This window comes from Pristis pectinata, chromosome 22, assembly GCF_009764475.1.
Source record: "Pristis pectinata isolate sPriPec2 chromosome 22, sPriPec2.1.pri, whole genome shotgun sequence".
In the NCBI taxonomy this organism is placed as follows: Eukaryota; Metazoa; Chordata; class Chondrichthyes; order Rhinopristiformes; family Pristidae; genus Pristis; species Pristis pectinata.
Genome location: NC_067426.1, coordinates 32760029 through 32775685, shown reverse-complemented (window position 1 = coordinate 32775685; position 15657 = coordinate 32760029). Strand labels below are relative to the sequence as shown.

The 15657-nt window shown below is 38.1% G+C and overlaps 1 protein-coding gene across 1 annotated transcript in view; it reads right to left on the bottom strand.

Annotated features, from left to right (window-relative positions):
* Positions 1 to 11555, bottom strand: part of LOC127581643 (protein tyrosine phosphatase type IVA 2-like) — a 73619-nt gene extending 62064 nt beyond the window's left edge. The window contains exon 1 of the mRNA XM_052036202.1: positions 10765 to 11555. The gene's annotated coding sequence lies outside the window, so the exon portion shown is untranslated. The remainder of the gene's footprint in view (positions 1 to 10764) is intronic.
* Positions 11556 to 15657: the final 4102 nt, after the last annotated feature.

Genomic DNA, 15657 nt, shown 5'->3' with positions numbered 1-15657 from the left:
GTGCCTTCCTTCTATGCTGAAGCCATTCTACAATTCTCATGTTCCAATTAAATCAGACCCGACTACCAATTAATCGTGCAACATTTATCCTAAAGTCTCGAGACTTTCTAATCTTTTATCCACAAACAATCCACTTATTCCTCTTCTACACATTCATCCAGAGCTCCTTCTTCAAATGGTACCTGCTCTATTTAATATAGATCTTTTAACCTGATCCCTGATTTATTATCTCTGCACATATACACAAATAAAAAGCCTTTCTTGACTGAATGTTTTGATTCCAATTTGGCCACTTTTGCCTGCATAAGACATACATATTTCAGTCAAACACTTTGCACAGCAGGAATAAGTAAAAATAGGTAAGTACTCAAATGGCAGATAATTTCCAGCTTTCACAATTATTGTCTTCAAACTGATGCATACATTTTAATTTTACGTCTTCCACAGTTGCAACCAAATTAATCTTCAAATGATCATAACCTGGTTGTGCAGAAAAATATGCCTATAATCACATATTGATAAACATTTTAAAAATTCAATACAAGATTTTACAAAACTAAATATTAAGGGTTATCTTCCTTCATAAAATATTAGTGAAACAAATTAAATAAGTGTCATAGCCAGATCAGGACATTTTGTGGTAGTAGTAATAGTGGGGTGGGATTTACATGCAGAACTTGGTGAGGTGAGCAGGGAGCTCTATAAACAGATGGGACGCTACAGATGGAAGATAAAAGTAAGATGGCACCATCTACCATGGCCACTCCTTAAGTGAATGATGGCGATAATTGTCTGCTCTTTCATTCTGTGACTCGGGGCCTCTGCAAGGAATCCATTTGGTACACAACAGTTCATTGAATTATTATGCCATTGGTAGGCCAAAACAAATGTTTTTAGACACTTTGTGGTGGTTTAAGTTGGTCTGTTCTGATGCAGTAATATTTTCTGAACATTCCATATTAGCAAAGATAGTAAGGCGATAGATGCAAGCAAAGGCAGCCAAGCTGGAAGTGAAACTATATTACAGAAATGCATTCAAACCTAAAGGGTTTACACATTCTTCAAACCACTTTGATGCTATCTATTTGGTGAGGAAGAGTGTATCAACACATTATAAACCACAATATTTATTACACTTCATAATGAGCCTGTAGAGATCAATCTGCAAATGAACAAAGTGGCTTCCAGAATGTGCAGCTCTACAAACTTGCAGAGATGCTTGTTTTTACAGGCCTACAACCCTTCTTGAGTATGCATCTACAACACATTTGCAATGGACTCTGGGCCAAATACAAAGGCTTATAAATAAGGGCATTTAAAGGACCATTTCTGATAAGCGACTCCGTTACTTATGTGCAAAATTTTCACTATGGGCATGCAAGTTTAGTGTACACAATGAAAATAACTGGAAGTCTTGAATTAGTTATTTTCAAGCTGGGATATTAAGAAAGGAAGAGAGCATAAATTCAGACCTCAAGAATACAAGGAGATAGGAGCAGGGGTGTGCCACTGGACCTTTCAAGCCTACCCTGCCATTCAATACGATTATGGTTGATCTGCCCCAGGCCTCATCTCCTTTTCTGTGACAGTTCTCCATAGCCCCCAGTTCCCAAATTTTTCAAACATTTACCTACTTCCTTCTAGCAGACAATACCACCTTCCAGTAAAGAATTCCAGAGATTCACCACCCGCAAATCAAAATGCAAAAGAATGCATATGAAAGAATTCCTGACCATATCCTAATTTTGTTTTCCCCTTGTATTCTTATATTACTTGAAAGACTATATTTTAAGCATTTTCATATAAAATGCTAGAAAAGTGGATTGTGCATTAGTATTCCACTGAAAGGCTAATTATCAGATAATGGATCCTTTCCCTCTGCCCCCAAAGAATTAAAGGCATAACACATGGTACTTCTCCATCCACACTAATTAAATCATACAAGAGGTACACATTACAAAAATAAAAATCATTATTTTGCTAAATACATTTTCCTTTGATTGTTATTGATAATTAGTAAAACTGTATACACACCAAAAGTTCTAAAAACCTTCACTCCTAGTAGTCAAGTGTAAAGTTTGAAATGGCTTCATCAGGTAAAAGCAAATACTGCATAAATCTACAAAATAGCATACACATTTCTCAAAAATTAATTGGGACACTTGCTATCACATGGTAAGGATCCAAAATGCTCCCCTCCCTGCAAATATATTGGAACAATTTTATAAAAAAAAAGGCTTCCAAATTAAACCATTGAGCCTTTCCCATGCATAACTGTAGCTAACACTGTGCTAACTGTAAATAAGTTAAAAATCAGCCCACACCTTTTGCTGCATGCCAGACAATCACTGATTCCTAAAAATGGTGCATTAATCCTCGATAACCTGTACACTATTGGATAGACTCCAAAATATATTTGGTTTCAAAAGGGTGTCTTTGAGAACTTAGCATTCCAAATTAAATTACTAACAGAAAGCCTGGTCAAAAATGTCATTATTAAAGATCAGCAGCCCCCTGATCTATATGCTTATTACATTTTTGCCAGTATCAGTTGTAACATAGATGACACTTCTAATCAAGCAGTTTATTCTCTGTTTCATAGTGACTACATCTTCGCTACATAAAAGAGTCAGGAAACATCTTCCTGTGAAAAACTTCGAGGTTTCTTTTAAATTTCTATTCCCCCCAACAATAACTCTAGTGCTTAATAGAATCACCATGCCACGTTGAATGTCAGCACAGTGATCCACTGGAGATTATCACCAACACAGCAGCAGATAGCATGTAGTCTGATTAAGATCAGCTGATTAGTTTCAGTTTTTATTGCAGCATTGTCAAGAACCAAACCATTTTTGCTATTCACTACCTTTATAACATGAAAACAACTTTCTTTCCCTATTAGGAAATGGACCGTTACAAAGCCCCCAGATGTTCTTTGCACCTTTGTCAAAAAATTACAATGGCACATATATAGACAATTTTACAGATATGGACTCTCCTTTAAATTGTTAGATTTACATATTAGAGATTAACTAAAGTTTTCAACAATGAACCATACTTAACAAAAATACACAATTTTTGAATAATCATCATTTAAGCTGATGAACAAGGTCTTCCATTATTTTTTTAAACCAACATCAAGCCACAGATCTTACTCAGTATATCATTTCATCAAAGCATTAAAAAAATGTTTCATTCACAAGGTCTTCAGTTCCATTTCAAAATATAACCAACCTTCAGGAATGAATTGGTCAACTGAAAACCTTGCCTTACAACTTAGTAAATCTTAAAACTGAAATAAACAAAACAAAATACACCAAAGATCACATTAGTCTTTAAAATGTTTGTTTAAATACAACCTCTTAAAATCTGCGTTTTATACAATATTATATCAAGTTAGTTGTTTTTCTGAATTGAAAGGGCATAGCTTGGGTAACACAACCAAATGAAGATCTGGCCGTAGCTCACCATCAGTCCTACAAGAGGTACAGCTTGCCAGTAATTCCACAGCCTAGCACAATAAGTAAGCATCTCGTGAGCAGCTTTTCCAATCAAGGACCACTTTGCTCCTTCAAGATATCTTCCAGAGGGACCCCAAATGAAGTGATCAATAATACCAGCCCACATGCATTAAGTCAGCATGTAGAGAAAGGCATATGGTTATACCAAAAACATAACTACAGTGAGCCACATTGAGACTTTTTTTTATTATTTACAGCGTGGTAACAGGCCCTTTTGGCCCAACGAGTCCGCGCTGCCCATTTTAAACCCAAATTAACCTACCCGTACACCTTTGCAATGTGGGAGGAAACCGGAGCACCCGGAGGAAACCCATGCAGACACGGGAGAACGTACAAACTCCTTACAGTTTGTAAGTCTGAAAGGTCATTAGCACCCTTTTCGATCCCCATGGCCAGAGGCACAGCATAACTTCAACCTCACTTGGATGGCAATGAAAAATGAATCAATGTCATTGAGTCAGTCACAGAACATGGAAATGGGCCCTTTAGCCATGTCTGTGTTGACCAAAGCACTCATCCACACGAATCCTTCTTTTCCTCTTGCATCCTCATCAACCCCTCCCCCTTATTCTAGGGGCAATTTACGGCAGCCAACCTACCAAACACCTTTGGCATGTGGGATGAAACTGGAACACTTGGGGGAAATTCCACAGAGATCACACCCAAGGTCAGGATCAAACTTGGGTTGATGGAGCTGTGTGGCAGCAGTACTAACCACTGTGCCTTTGTGCAACCCTTTGCGAGGTTCTCTTTTAACAACACACCTATAATTTGCAGATGTCTCGTTTTTTTTGGCCCTGCTTTATCAAAATGTCAGGTGCATATAATGCAGAACTCTACATAACCATAATCCCTCTATGTCAACAGCTAATAGACTTACTTGGGCTTGGTGATCCAAGTAAATTTAGAGTGATAGGAAAAGTGCTGGAACCCATTCCCAAAGAAGTGGTGATAGGACTGTTAGAAAATAATATTGAATAGAGCCATCATAAGTTTATGAAAGGGAAAGCACATTTGACAAATCTGTAACTGGAACAGATAAGGGCAACCAGTTGATGTGATGTTTCTGGCCTTCCCCAAGTGCCACATAAGAGGTTATTAAACAACATTAGGATGCAGAGTATTGCAGGCAGTGGGGTGGTATTGGTATTGGTATTGATTCAGCTTTGGTTAGCAGACAGACAACTGTAGGAATAAATGGGATCATTTTCAGGTTGGGAGGTTGTGGTCTGAAGAATGCTGCAGGGATTGTGATCATTTGGATTGAAAACTGATTGATATTATGGGCTATGGAGAAGATGCAGAGCCTTCAGAGAATCATTTTCACCTAACCTGTCTGGGCAGATGGAATATCAATGCGCAAAAATGTGAAGTCATCCACTTTGGTGGATAAAATAGAATGGCAAGTTTTTTTAAAATGGTGAAAGTCTTCAACTTATAGCTATTCTGAGAAACTAGGGTTCCTTGTACGTGTTCATACATGGGCTGTAGACCCAAAATATTAATTGTTTCCCTTCCCACAGATGCTGCCCGACCTGCTGAGTTTTTCCAACATTTTCTGTTTTTGTGCTCTTGTGCTTGAAGTTATCATGCAGATATAGCAAATAGGAAGACACGGAGCAGGTCTGTTTTCATTGATTGTAAGGGGATTTGAGCACAAGAGCAGAGACAGCTTGATCCAGTTATATAGGGCCCTGATGACAATCAAATCAGTATGAGGATCTGATCTCCCTCCCAAAGGGAGGAAATGCTTGTGACTGATGAGTGCAATGTAGATTCACTTGATGGTGGGTTTGTCTAATGAGAACTTAAGCAAACTCTCCCTTACATAAATGAGATGTTATTTCACTGAAAATATGTAGCTTGGTATGGTAGATGTAGTGACGATGCTTCCCTTGGCTGGCATGTCCAAAACCAGGGGTTTGAAGTAAAGGATTGACCATTCAGGATAGATAATAAGCAATGTCTTAACCCACTGAATAGTAAATGTTAGGAATTCTTTACCAATGACGACTGTGTAGTCTTCGTCATTGAGCATATTCAAGAAAGAAAGTAATAGATTTTTTTTATAGATATTAAGGGAATCAAAGCATATGGGGTTAGTGCATAGAAGTGGCACGAGATAAAAGATCAGCCACAATCTTATTGAAGCATGAGCAGGCATCAGAGGCCTACTCTTGCTTTTATTTCCTGTGAACTATGCTTATACAATAAGGATCCTTCTTCTGCCAGCACACTCAGAATCGTGACGCATATTCCATATTTTCACACCAAGTTTAGCTTTTACATGTCATTTCCAGGTCTCAGACATGAGAACTAACCCCTTTTAACTTCGTCAAATGACCAGCATGAAAAATACTTTAATTCAGATGGATGATGTTGAATCCCATACACATCTTGAATTAGACATGAATTTTTGTTTTCACGTAATCCAATGTTTCTATACTAAAAAATCATTTTGACAACATGCTTACTTTTCCCTCTGAGGAAATCAAATCTTTTATAGAAAATACATTTTCACTATGAACACAAAGCAGTAAAAACTTAAACTTTGAAACGTGCCCACTTCAATTTAATCCCCCAGATTCAGAAAAAGGCAAGTAATTTTTCCCATTGATGGCTAACCAGGATACTGTATTAACAAACCTAGGCAGTGAAAGCACTGGTAAATGCCCCATTTAAATGCTGCAAGTGTTTATCACACGGAATAGATTTCTGAATTATTTCCATCTCATTATTAGTTGGGACAGCAGCACAACTTTTTAAAGCAGAGAAGTGACCTAGAAGTTTCCAAACCCAAGCCTCGCTGTTTAGGAATTCCAAACACATGTCATGCATTATGTATTTAAACATTTTGACTTATGACGTTATTAGCTTGGACATACCCAAAGTTTCTGACACTGATACTGTGTTGCTCTTATGCAAGTGAACGCAGAGTGCTCATCCAACAAAGATACGCTTCAACTCTCTTATTTTGTATCTTTAGCTGTTGTATAAGTAATAGCTTATCCTCTAACTTTTGTTCATTAACTCAAGAGCTTCCCAGATCCTTTGCCAAACAGTACTGAGTGCTGAACACTTGCCCTAACATATCCGGCACATGAAGTGTTCAGCTTTAGGAAAAAGAGACCATGTGAACAGAAAGCAGACAGAAATCTCCTATAGAACATAGTCAACAAACAGATACGATATGTTCAAAGCTTACATTATTCAGTTACAGTTTGCCATTTAGTATTGTCAAATGTAAAAACAGTAGAAAAGAATCACTAAATTACTCAAATTTTCTTACTGGGGTAACAGAGTTCCAGTGCTAATATTCTCTCAGGAAAAATTAAGCTCAAGACATCAAGTATGTTCTTGTTGCGATATTCCAAATTCATCATATATTACATTCAACTAGTGCAATTCATTATACTGGTGTTATAGATCAATTGTACTCCAGTTTGGAATGACAAAATCCTTCAGGGCTGGAAGATTTTTGAAAAAAAAGTATGGTTTGAAGTTTCACCTGACAAATTTACTGAAATCCAAATGGCAACAAAAGATCCACCTGAAGAGTGAAAGCAGGAAAAATACTTCCCAAAATGTAGGTCACGTTTAGAAGGTTCAACTATGTCCTATGGAAAAACATATCTGTTTCATATGGAACTTAATAATTGAATCTGTAAGCCTGTATAATTCATTCAGTCTTGGAACTGTTTTGCAAATAGTTCCTGAATTTTTAAGACAGAAATAAAAATATACTTCACTTTTGTTATAGGAGTAATCCATAAAACTGCAATGTCCCACTGAGATCCAAGCATTAGGAGCACAAGGTATGTCAAATATGCAGCCCTACCAATAATCCCAACTTGGTTATTCAGGTTTAAGCATACTTAACTGAAGCTAAAACGAAAGGCAATGTTATAATTTGCATCTTTCAACGAACGTACTCTTTAATGTACAAGTCTAAGTAATTTACAAATACCACCATCAGATTGAAAAGTCTTCTATGTTTGTATTTCAGTACAACACTGATCAAATCAGTGAACTGAATGTAATAAAAGCAGTTCAATGTGCTAAATGCATCCTGTATTTTAGAATAGTCGTACTTTCTTCAGATTTATCCTGAATAGTCACATTACAACAATTTTCTCTTTCTCATGATTTGATGGACAATCAGAGCAAAAAATTCAGAGATTCTTAATGTTGATAATAGTGTTTTAATGAGGTTGATTATTCCTTGAGTCACTGAAGCTCATTTACTAACCATTCTTGGTAGACAACCATACATTTTTGTTTGATAAATTTAGAATATCAACAAACATCAGTCTTCCTATGACTATGCTATTCCATATAACATTCTGTTGGTTGATCAAAGTTTACAGCATACAATGAAAAAGATGGCAGCAATGGAATCTTAGGAAACAAATCACGGCCTCATCTACACATCAAAAAGCATTTTGTTGCCTGCATACGAAAAATTAAAAACTGCAGATGCTGGAAACCTGAAATAAAAGCGGATCCTGGAAACACTCAGGTCAGGCAGCATCTGTGGATAGAGAAAAAGGGTTAACTCTTAAGGTTGAAGATCCCTCATCAGAAGTGATAAAGGATCTTGGATCTGAAATATTAACCATTTCTACCTCAGTTTCTCTTTTCACAGATGCTGTCCAAGTAGCTGAGGGGTTTCAAAATTTTGGTTTTTTTTAAACTTTTGTTGTCTCCATAGTCACTGGGAAGTTCCCTGGATGTGAAAGTTATACAAGTGCGTACCTTTCACTAAAACTGTTGATCTTTTATGGTCATGCTCCATAAACCACTATTTTACAATCACCCAAAACTAATTATTATATTCTTTGTTTCTGCTCTCACCAGACAGCATGAAGAAACCTCTTAAGCAGCAATTTCTGTTTTTACTTCTCAGTAATTCTTGTTCTTCACCCTACCATCTTCATTTTTAAACAAGTCCAGTTCTGGCATATCATTTCTCAGAAAGGTCTATCTAGCATCTCATTCTAGTAGGCATGCCTCATTTCAAATGCCACCAGGATGAAAGACTATAAACCCTATTATCTGACAAGAACTAGGATTGCATTCCAGTGGTCAGAAACAATGGATTGCAGTTAGGAGTTTCCAATCTATACCATGAAACACATTCAAGCACTGAATTGCAAATGACAGTATGTCCAAAGGCACATACCCTTAAAATACTGAAAGCATGAATTTATATGACACTTGGTTTTGTGGACATTTACTTTTCACAAGAAAGTGCTTACTGTATCCTGTTTTATTGCAGAAATCATTAGCACCTTTAAACGTACTAAATTTCAGTAACCCAACCATACTAGCAGCAACAATTTAAGCAACTTTCATGGCTAAAAATACTTTCATCTGCATAATGTCAAAACAGCAGTTTCAGAGAAAAGTTCAGGAAATTACACCACAATCACCATTTCTTTGAAATATGTAGCTAAATAAATTTTAAAATTTAAAAATATCATGGTACTGTAAAAATGTACTTATTTCTTTGTGAGAAAGATGATCTAGTGACACTGCCACCTCTTAACTATCCCTCTACTTGCCTTATGTTCTGACCCGTCTCTTAAATGCTGTCAGTGTAAAGGTTCAGCTAGATACAGTAAAATGATAGTCAAACTATATCCAAACTTTTTCGTAGAAACATTGCCTATTCTATTCCAGGCCATCATTCAGTGAATAATTTTCTTTCTAGTAATATGTTTATCTGGCATTTGTCATGATACAGGAACCCTCAAACCATACACATGCCCTCCCAGGATCAGAGCATAATTGTGACCCTTCTTCCTTCCATCAGTCTTTAATCCAAAATCCTACTTCTCTCATGTTAGAAAAACAATGATTAGATCATAGCTGGGGTACTTTATCCATTTCTGGTCATAACACTATAGGAAGTTTGTGATGGTTGTAAAGGGAGTGAGGAAAAGATTGACTAGAATGACTCAGAGGATTTCAGCTACAAGGTTAGACTGGAAAGAGTGTGGTTGTTCTTGGAGCAAAGGAAATTTGATAGACTTCAGATACAGCAAATAGATAGAAGCCATTCCAATTACAGGTTGGTTCAAGTACCAATGGGGAACAGTTTTAAGTGAAAGTATGAGGGAGGCATGAAAGGAAAGAAGACAAAGGCTGGAGAGTTGGGGACAAAAGGTGAAGGAGAACTTACTTTATTTAGTTAACTGTTGTTATATGGAACTATCTAGAAAAGTGGTGGAAACAAAGACAATTAGGGCTGTCAAGGTGGAATTTGACAAGCACTTGGGGGAAAATTTGCACATCTACAAAGAGGAAAATAAAACTGAATTGTTCTACAAATTGGCATTGGATTGATGGGTCAAATGGTTCCCCTCCTCCACAGACACATTTCTATTATTCTATAGATTTATAATTTTAATGAACCAAGTCTACAAGAAAGCCATATGTGTGCATCTTTCTTACTTTGCCTCCAGACCCACCATATTCCATTTCTTCCACAAAGCTTTACCTATACCATACACATACAGACACTAAGAAATGTTTAATCATCCAACATTATGGTAGTTGCATAAAAATAAATCTGTCAGTTTGTGTATAAATGGCTCAGACAGACAGAAAAAGTTCCGTGAGTTTTTGGAAAGAGACCCGAAGTAGTTCGTTCCGCCCAAGCATGTTATATCTTTCTGCCCTATACGTCTAATCAAGACAATCTGATGAACTTTGCTCTATCATAACTCCATCCCACTCCACAAAAGAATTCAAAGACCCACAAAAATTTAACCAAGCAACAGCCCGCATCCCTTTCCTCTTCCACGGCCAAGCCACAGCTTGTGTTAACTCCCTTAGTAACCCGGAAACAATCCAGGAGTCACTCCCTCGTATTTTACTCCCAGCTCAGACCGGCTCTGATGTGGTCGGTGCCTTGCCCGTCTCTGCTCGGCCCAGCTGCCGCCCGGTGCCTTTGTAGGCCTGTCCGTCGTGCTGACCCATTCTCCACTAACTCTTCTCCCTCTCTCCCTTCCATTAAACCAGGCCCCGCAACCCAGCGCAGTCTCCCAAGCCTCATCCTCCCGGCCAGCTGCGACCATGAGCATGGTGAGAGCCACGCCGCCGCCTGCCCCACAACTCGCTTCAGAGGGTTTGGGCCAGCGACTGACCGGCGCACGGGCCGGCCTCCCTGAGGGGAAATGGCGATTCCGCCTTCACTCCAATCCAGCTTAATCACCGCATGTAGGGTTAACATACTTACAGCGACCAGCCCGTTCATTGAAAACTACTAAAAGCCGTGCGGTTCCGAGCAGCGATTCCGACACAGACCGCCTCGTACGCAGCGTCACACGGTTTCAGAGCGGCTGGCGGGTCCAGATCTCCGAAAGTCCACGACTGGGCCCGAAGGTTGCCGAGTGTTGCCGAACCACGCCGAGCGTCTTCCGACGCCTTCCGAACGCCAACGCTGCCGAACCGAACGGATGCGGTGTTCGTGCGGGCCTCGTCGATTCCGAGCGTCGTCGAACGGCTCCACCCAACCTTGCATCGAGCTCAAAGCCAAGGAGATTAATTACTAAATCCTCATTTCAGTTCCTTCAATCGTAATGCCGGTTGGCATAAAAGATGAGGTTGTACCGAGAGAAGGTGTGTAACCGACCCCGGGCTCCAGTCGAATGGCCCCGGTGATCCTGGCCGGAGGGAAAGGCAAGTTTTCCCGCCCGTTACCGTGCAGGAGCCAATTTTATTTCATTGATTGTAGACGTCTACATCTGCAGCGGATGGCCCGAGATCATGTTTCAATTTATTCAAGCTCCTTTCCACTGAAAAGAAGGAAATCAGAAATCTCTATACTTAATGTAGGTTTGCGGCCTCCCATGGTTTCCAATTCTTTGCACGAAGTTCACCTCCATTTCATCTCTGCGGCTTCTCGCTTCCCCTTGACCATCTACAGTAATACTTTACATTCGGGATTGACAGACCCTCATTCCTCACCATCACCTACCATTCCACTTTTGCGTCTCTGCAAACACGCTCCCAATTCCAATCAGGTATAAATAATTGCTGATTTTTAGCTAAATAATACATATAATTTAAGTGATGCTTCAGTTAAGTACTCCACCTGAGTGGCAAAGAGAATTGGGTTAAGTGTCAGCATTGGCTCAGTATATAATACTAACTTTAAGTCAGAAAGTACTGCACTCAAGCCTCTGGCTCAAAATATGTACATCACCCATGTAAGTGGAGTTTAACGCTCTCAAAAGCACTGTCAAAGTTTTGTCGTAGAAGTAAAACTTTGAACCATAGTTCTTGTGTATCCTCTCAGGTGAACACAGATACTTCCAGACATTAGGGAAATTTTCATCCGTGTATGGGTCAACATTTATCTCTCAGCCAAATCTTTCAACATGTCCAGTCATAATTTCATTGATGTTTGTGGAACTTCACTGTGAAAAATTTACTTTTTTTCATACATTACAGCAATGACTACACCTCAAGTATACTCAATTGACTGTAACATCATTTGGAATAATTGTGATAGATGCTGCACAAACACAACTTTATTTAACCTGCATTTGATTCACTTGCAGTCCACCTTTTCTTGCAAAGTAATATTAGCACAATACATTAAGGATTAGGAGAACCATCTGATTTGTCTTTAGTTTATCCATTTGGAAAACATATTTTCCCATTGAAGGATCATTTTTTAAAAAAATAATTCTGGAACTCTTTCTGAAGTCCATTCCATGGGTGAATCACTCTGATCAGCCACTCCATTTGGCAAAGCCTTCCATACTTTAACAACTTTCTATACAAAGGAATTTAGAGTTAGACAGCCTGGAAACAGGTCCTGTGGCCCAACTGGGTCATGCTGACCTAAATGCCCATCCAGGCCAGTTCCATTTGTTTGTCTGGCCCATATCCTTATAGACCTTTACTATCCACGTACCTGTCCACTGTCTTTTAAAAATTGTATTGTACCTGCCTCAACAGCTTCCACTGGCAGCTCATTTCATATACGTACCATCCTCTGTGTAAAAAAAAAATTGCCCCTCTATAGTTCCTTTTAAATATTCCCCCTCTCATCTTAAACCTATGCCCTCTGGTTCTTGATTCCCCAACCCTGGGAAAAATACTGAGTGCATTCATCTAAATTTCCCAAAACATCTTGACACTTCCGTTACCCTAGTAACCTTTCTTCATTGATTCTTAAACCAAATGAAAGTAACATATCTAATATAAAACCCTATGTATCTAATAAAGACTTTATAACTTTAAAAATAAATCTCATCTTATTTTTCTTTATTTCACAATAAATGGTCCCAGTATCACAATTCTCTCTTTACAACCATAATTTCTCATCCCAAGTGTAATCAAACTGAATCAACACTTTATGACTTTGATGTTATTTTATAATGAGATCATTATAAAATTGCATTAAAGTTATGGTGTATTCTGTTCTATTTTGCTGTTTTATTATAGCCTCTTTCTGGTCCCTACTAAGGAAAACACATAGGAAAAGCCTTTCTAATGCTTTATCCACCAGTGAGTGGGCATTGCAGGAATTAGATCTGTGCCTCTATTTTTCCACACCATCGTTTTCCACATCTTCGTTTTTGCTCCCAAAACACACTACCTCACTTCTCCATATTGTACCCTTGGCCCATTTTGTTGGTCTGCTTAACATTTGTTGGGCATCATTCCAGTCTACATCTCTATGTTTGTAATGTTCCACAGGGATAAACTTTATTTATCTCCTAGTTGCTTCTGAAGTATTTGGCTCAGCCAGTACCTGTGTCATCAGTAGATTTGTATATCATATTCCCTTTATGTAAATCAAATATCTTTACACATTATACAGATCAAAAGTAGGTTCAACATTGAGATCTGTGCCATACCCCCTCCAATAATTGCCTATTTTGAGTAATGTACATTGATACTAAACATAGAACAGTACAGCACAGAACAGGCCCTTCGGCCCTCAATGTTGTGCCGACATAGCTATTCCCTCCTACCTACAGAATGCCCATATCCCTCTATTTTCCTCTAGCCCCATACTAGCCCCATGATTCCTATTTGTCAATCACCTTTCTATCTAACCAGTTGGTTTCATCAACAGCTTGTCACCTTGACAATCCTGGACTAGCCTTTCAAAGATATTCCCTTGGTCCTATCCATCTTTCCTCCACCCCCTCTGCAACTTAACACTAATCTGATTTCTTTCTTTTCCATTTCTGATTAAGAACTGTGGACTTGAAACTTAACTCTGTTTCTCTTTCCACAGATGTAATTTATGTTCTCAAAACATTTTATAAGTATACTGAGGGCAAGAGGATAACCAGGGGAAAAAGTAGGGCCCGTTAGGTATGAAAAATGGTGTGTGTGTGTAGCCAGAGGACATAGGTGAGGTTTTGAATGAATACTTCTCATGTATATTCACTAAAGAGGATATTGTAATGAAGAATTCAGGAAAGGGGCACTGAAATTCTAGAACTTTCTATAATTAAAAAGGAGGTATTAGATATCTTAGCAGCCTTAAAGGTGGATAAATCCCCAGGGCCTGATGACATGTATCCCAGGTTGCTCTAGGATGCTTTGGAGGAAATTGATGGGTCCCTTAGAGATTTTGAAATCTTTGCTGGCCGCAGGTGAGGTACCAGATCACCAGAGGATAGCAAATATGATATACCCTTATTCAAGAAGGACAGCTGGAGTAAGCCAGATAATTACAAGCAGGTGAGTCTAACATCAATGGTAGAGAAGTTATTCTCTGTACCATGTCTCTAGTATTCCCTTTATCTATATAACTAGTCACTTCTTTTAATAACAGCATAAACTTTCCAGAAATTTGATTTGCATTTAACAGACCCACTCTGGCCATCTTTGATTATTCTTTTCATCTCTAAATGATCTCAAATCATGGATTCTTGAGATGTTACCAACAACTAGCATTAGGCCAACTGATCTGTAATTACAATTTAATCTCTACTTTGAACAGAGGTGTCACATTGAAAACCCTCCATCATTTTGAAGTAGTTTGTATAATAAAAACAATGGGCTAGTAGTAGATGGTATGATCACACAACAGTACATTTTGCTGCTGGATAACCCTCCTGTACAATCAGAGATTAATATCTGTATGCCTTTACGTAACTCAAATCTTCCCTATATTTCTGCTCCTCACATGGTTGTCTAATTGAAGGCAAACAAGTATTTCACAGTAACTTTGATGTTTGGTTTCACCCTGATCAAGGATTCCTGTCATAGGCTGTGTTCTCTTTTGCCATCAGCTCTGACAATTAATCCTGGTCTAAATTCAGTTTGTTCTAAAAATATAGGTGTGCAAAATATATATTCTTTGTTTATATTTCTTGGCCATTTCAATCCCACACTTCATTTTGCTTGAATGAAAGGGATCTGTTAGTAAGAGTTCTAACTTACATATTTGCCCTCTGGACTTCTGTGATAGCACCTCCATATTTTTTTTGAATCTTTTGACATGGAGCTTCTAGTTTGTAAACAAACTCATCCCTCATACTCAAGTATGTAATATTCTTATAGAAGGACCAATACATTCTGAGATTTCCTTTGGTATTCATTTGTGAGTATAGTGAGTGCTCAGTGTGAGTTAGCTTATTGAACACAAAGTAATTATCTTTTTATCTAAAAATGAAATGTACATTATTAAGAGGTATAAGTATTACCCTCTTCACCAAGCATGAAGTAAAAATAAAAAATCACATTTAAAAATAATTCATCTGATTCAAACAGTATTGGTATTGAAATGACAATCTAAACATTAACAAGACAGGGAATTGAAGAACTGGAATGATGAGATATGTCTAAATGTTTAATACTTTTCAACATAAGGTACAATGACCAAAAAATAACTTTAGATTGGCCAGTTTCCAATTGGCATAAGTTAATAACTTGTATAATTGCTCATTATGTCATGTCGCAGCAGCTGAGTTTTGTGCAGGTTGAGATGTTGATTAAACTATGCTTTGAAGCCAGAAGGTAAATTAGTACGTGGAACCTATTATCTAGAAAATTTATAGCAAGTTCTAAAACAAGATAATTTTTTTTATTTTACCAGCTCTAGTTGAGCTGCTGTATTTATGGTTTGGATCAAGAGCTCATTCTACCTTTGCCAAAA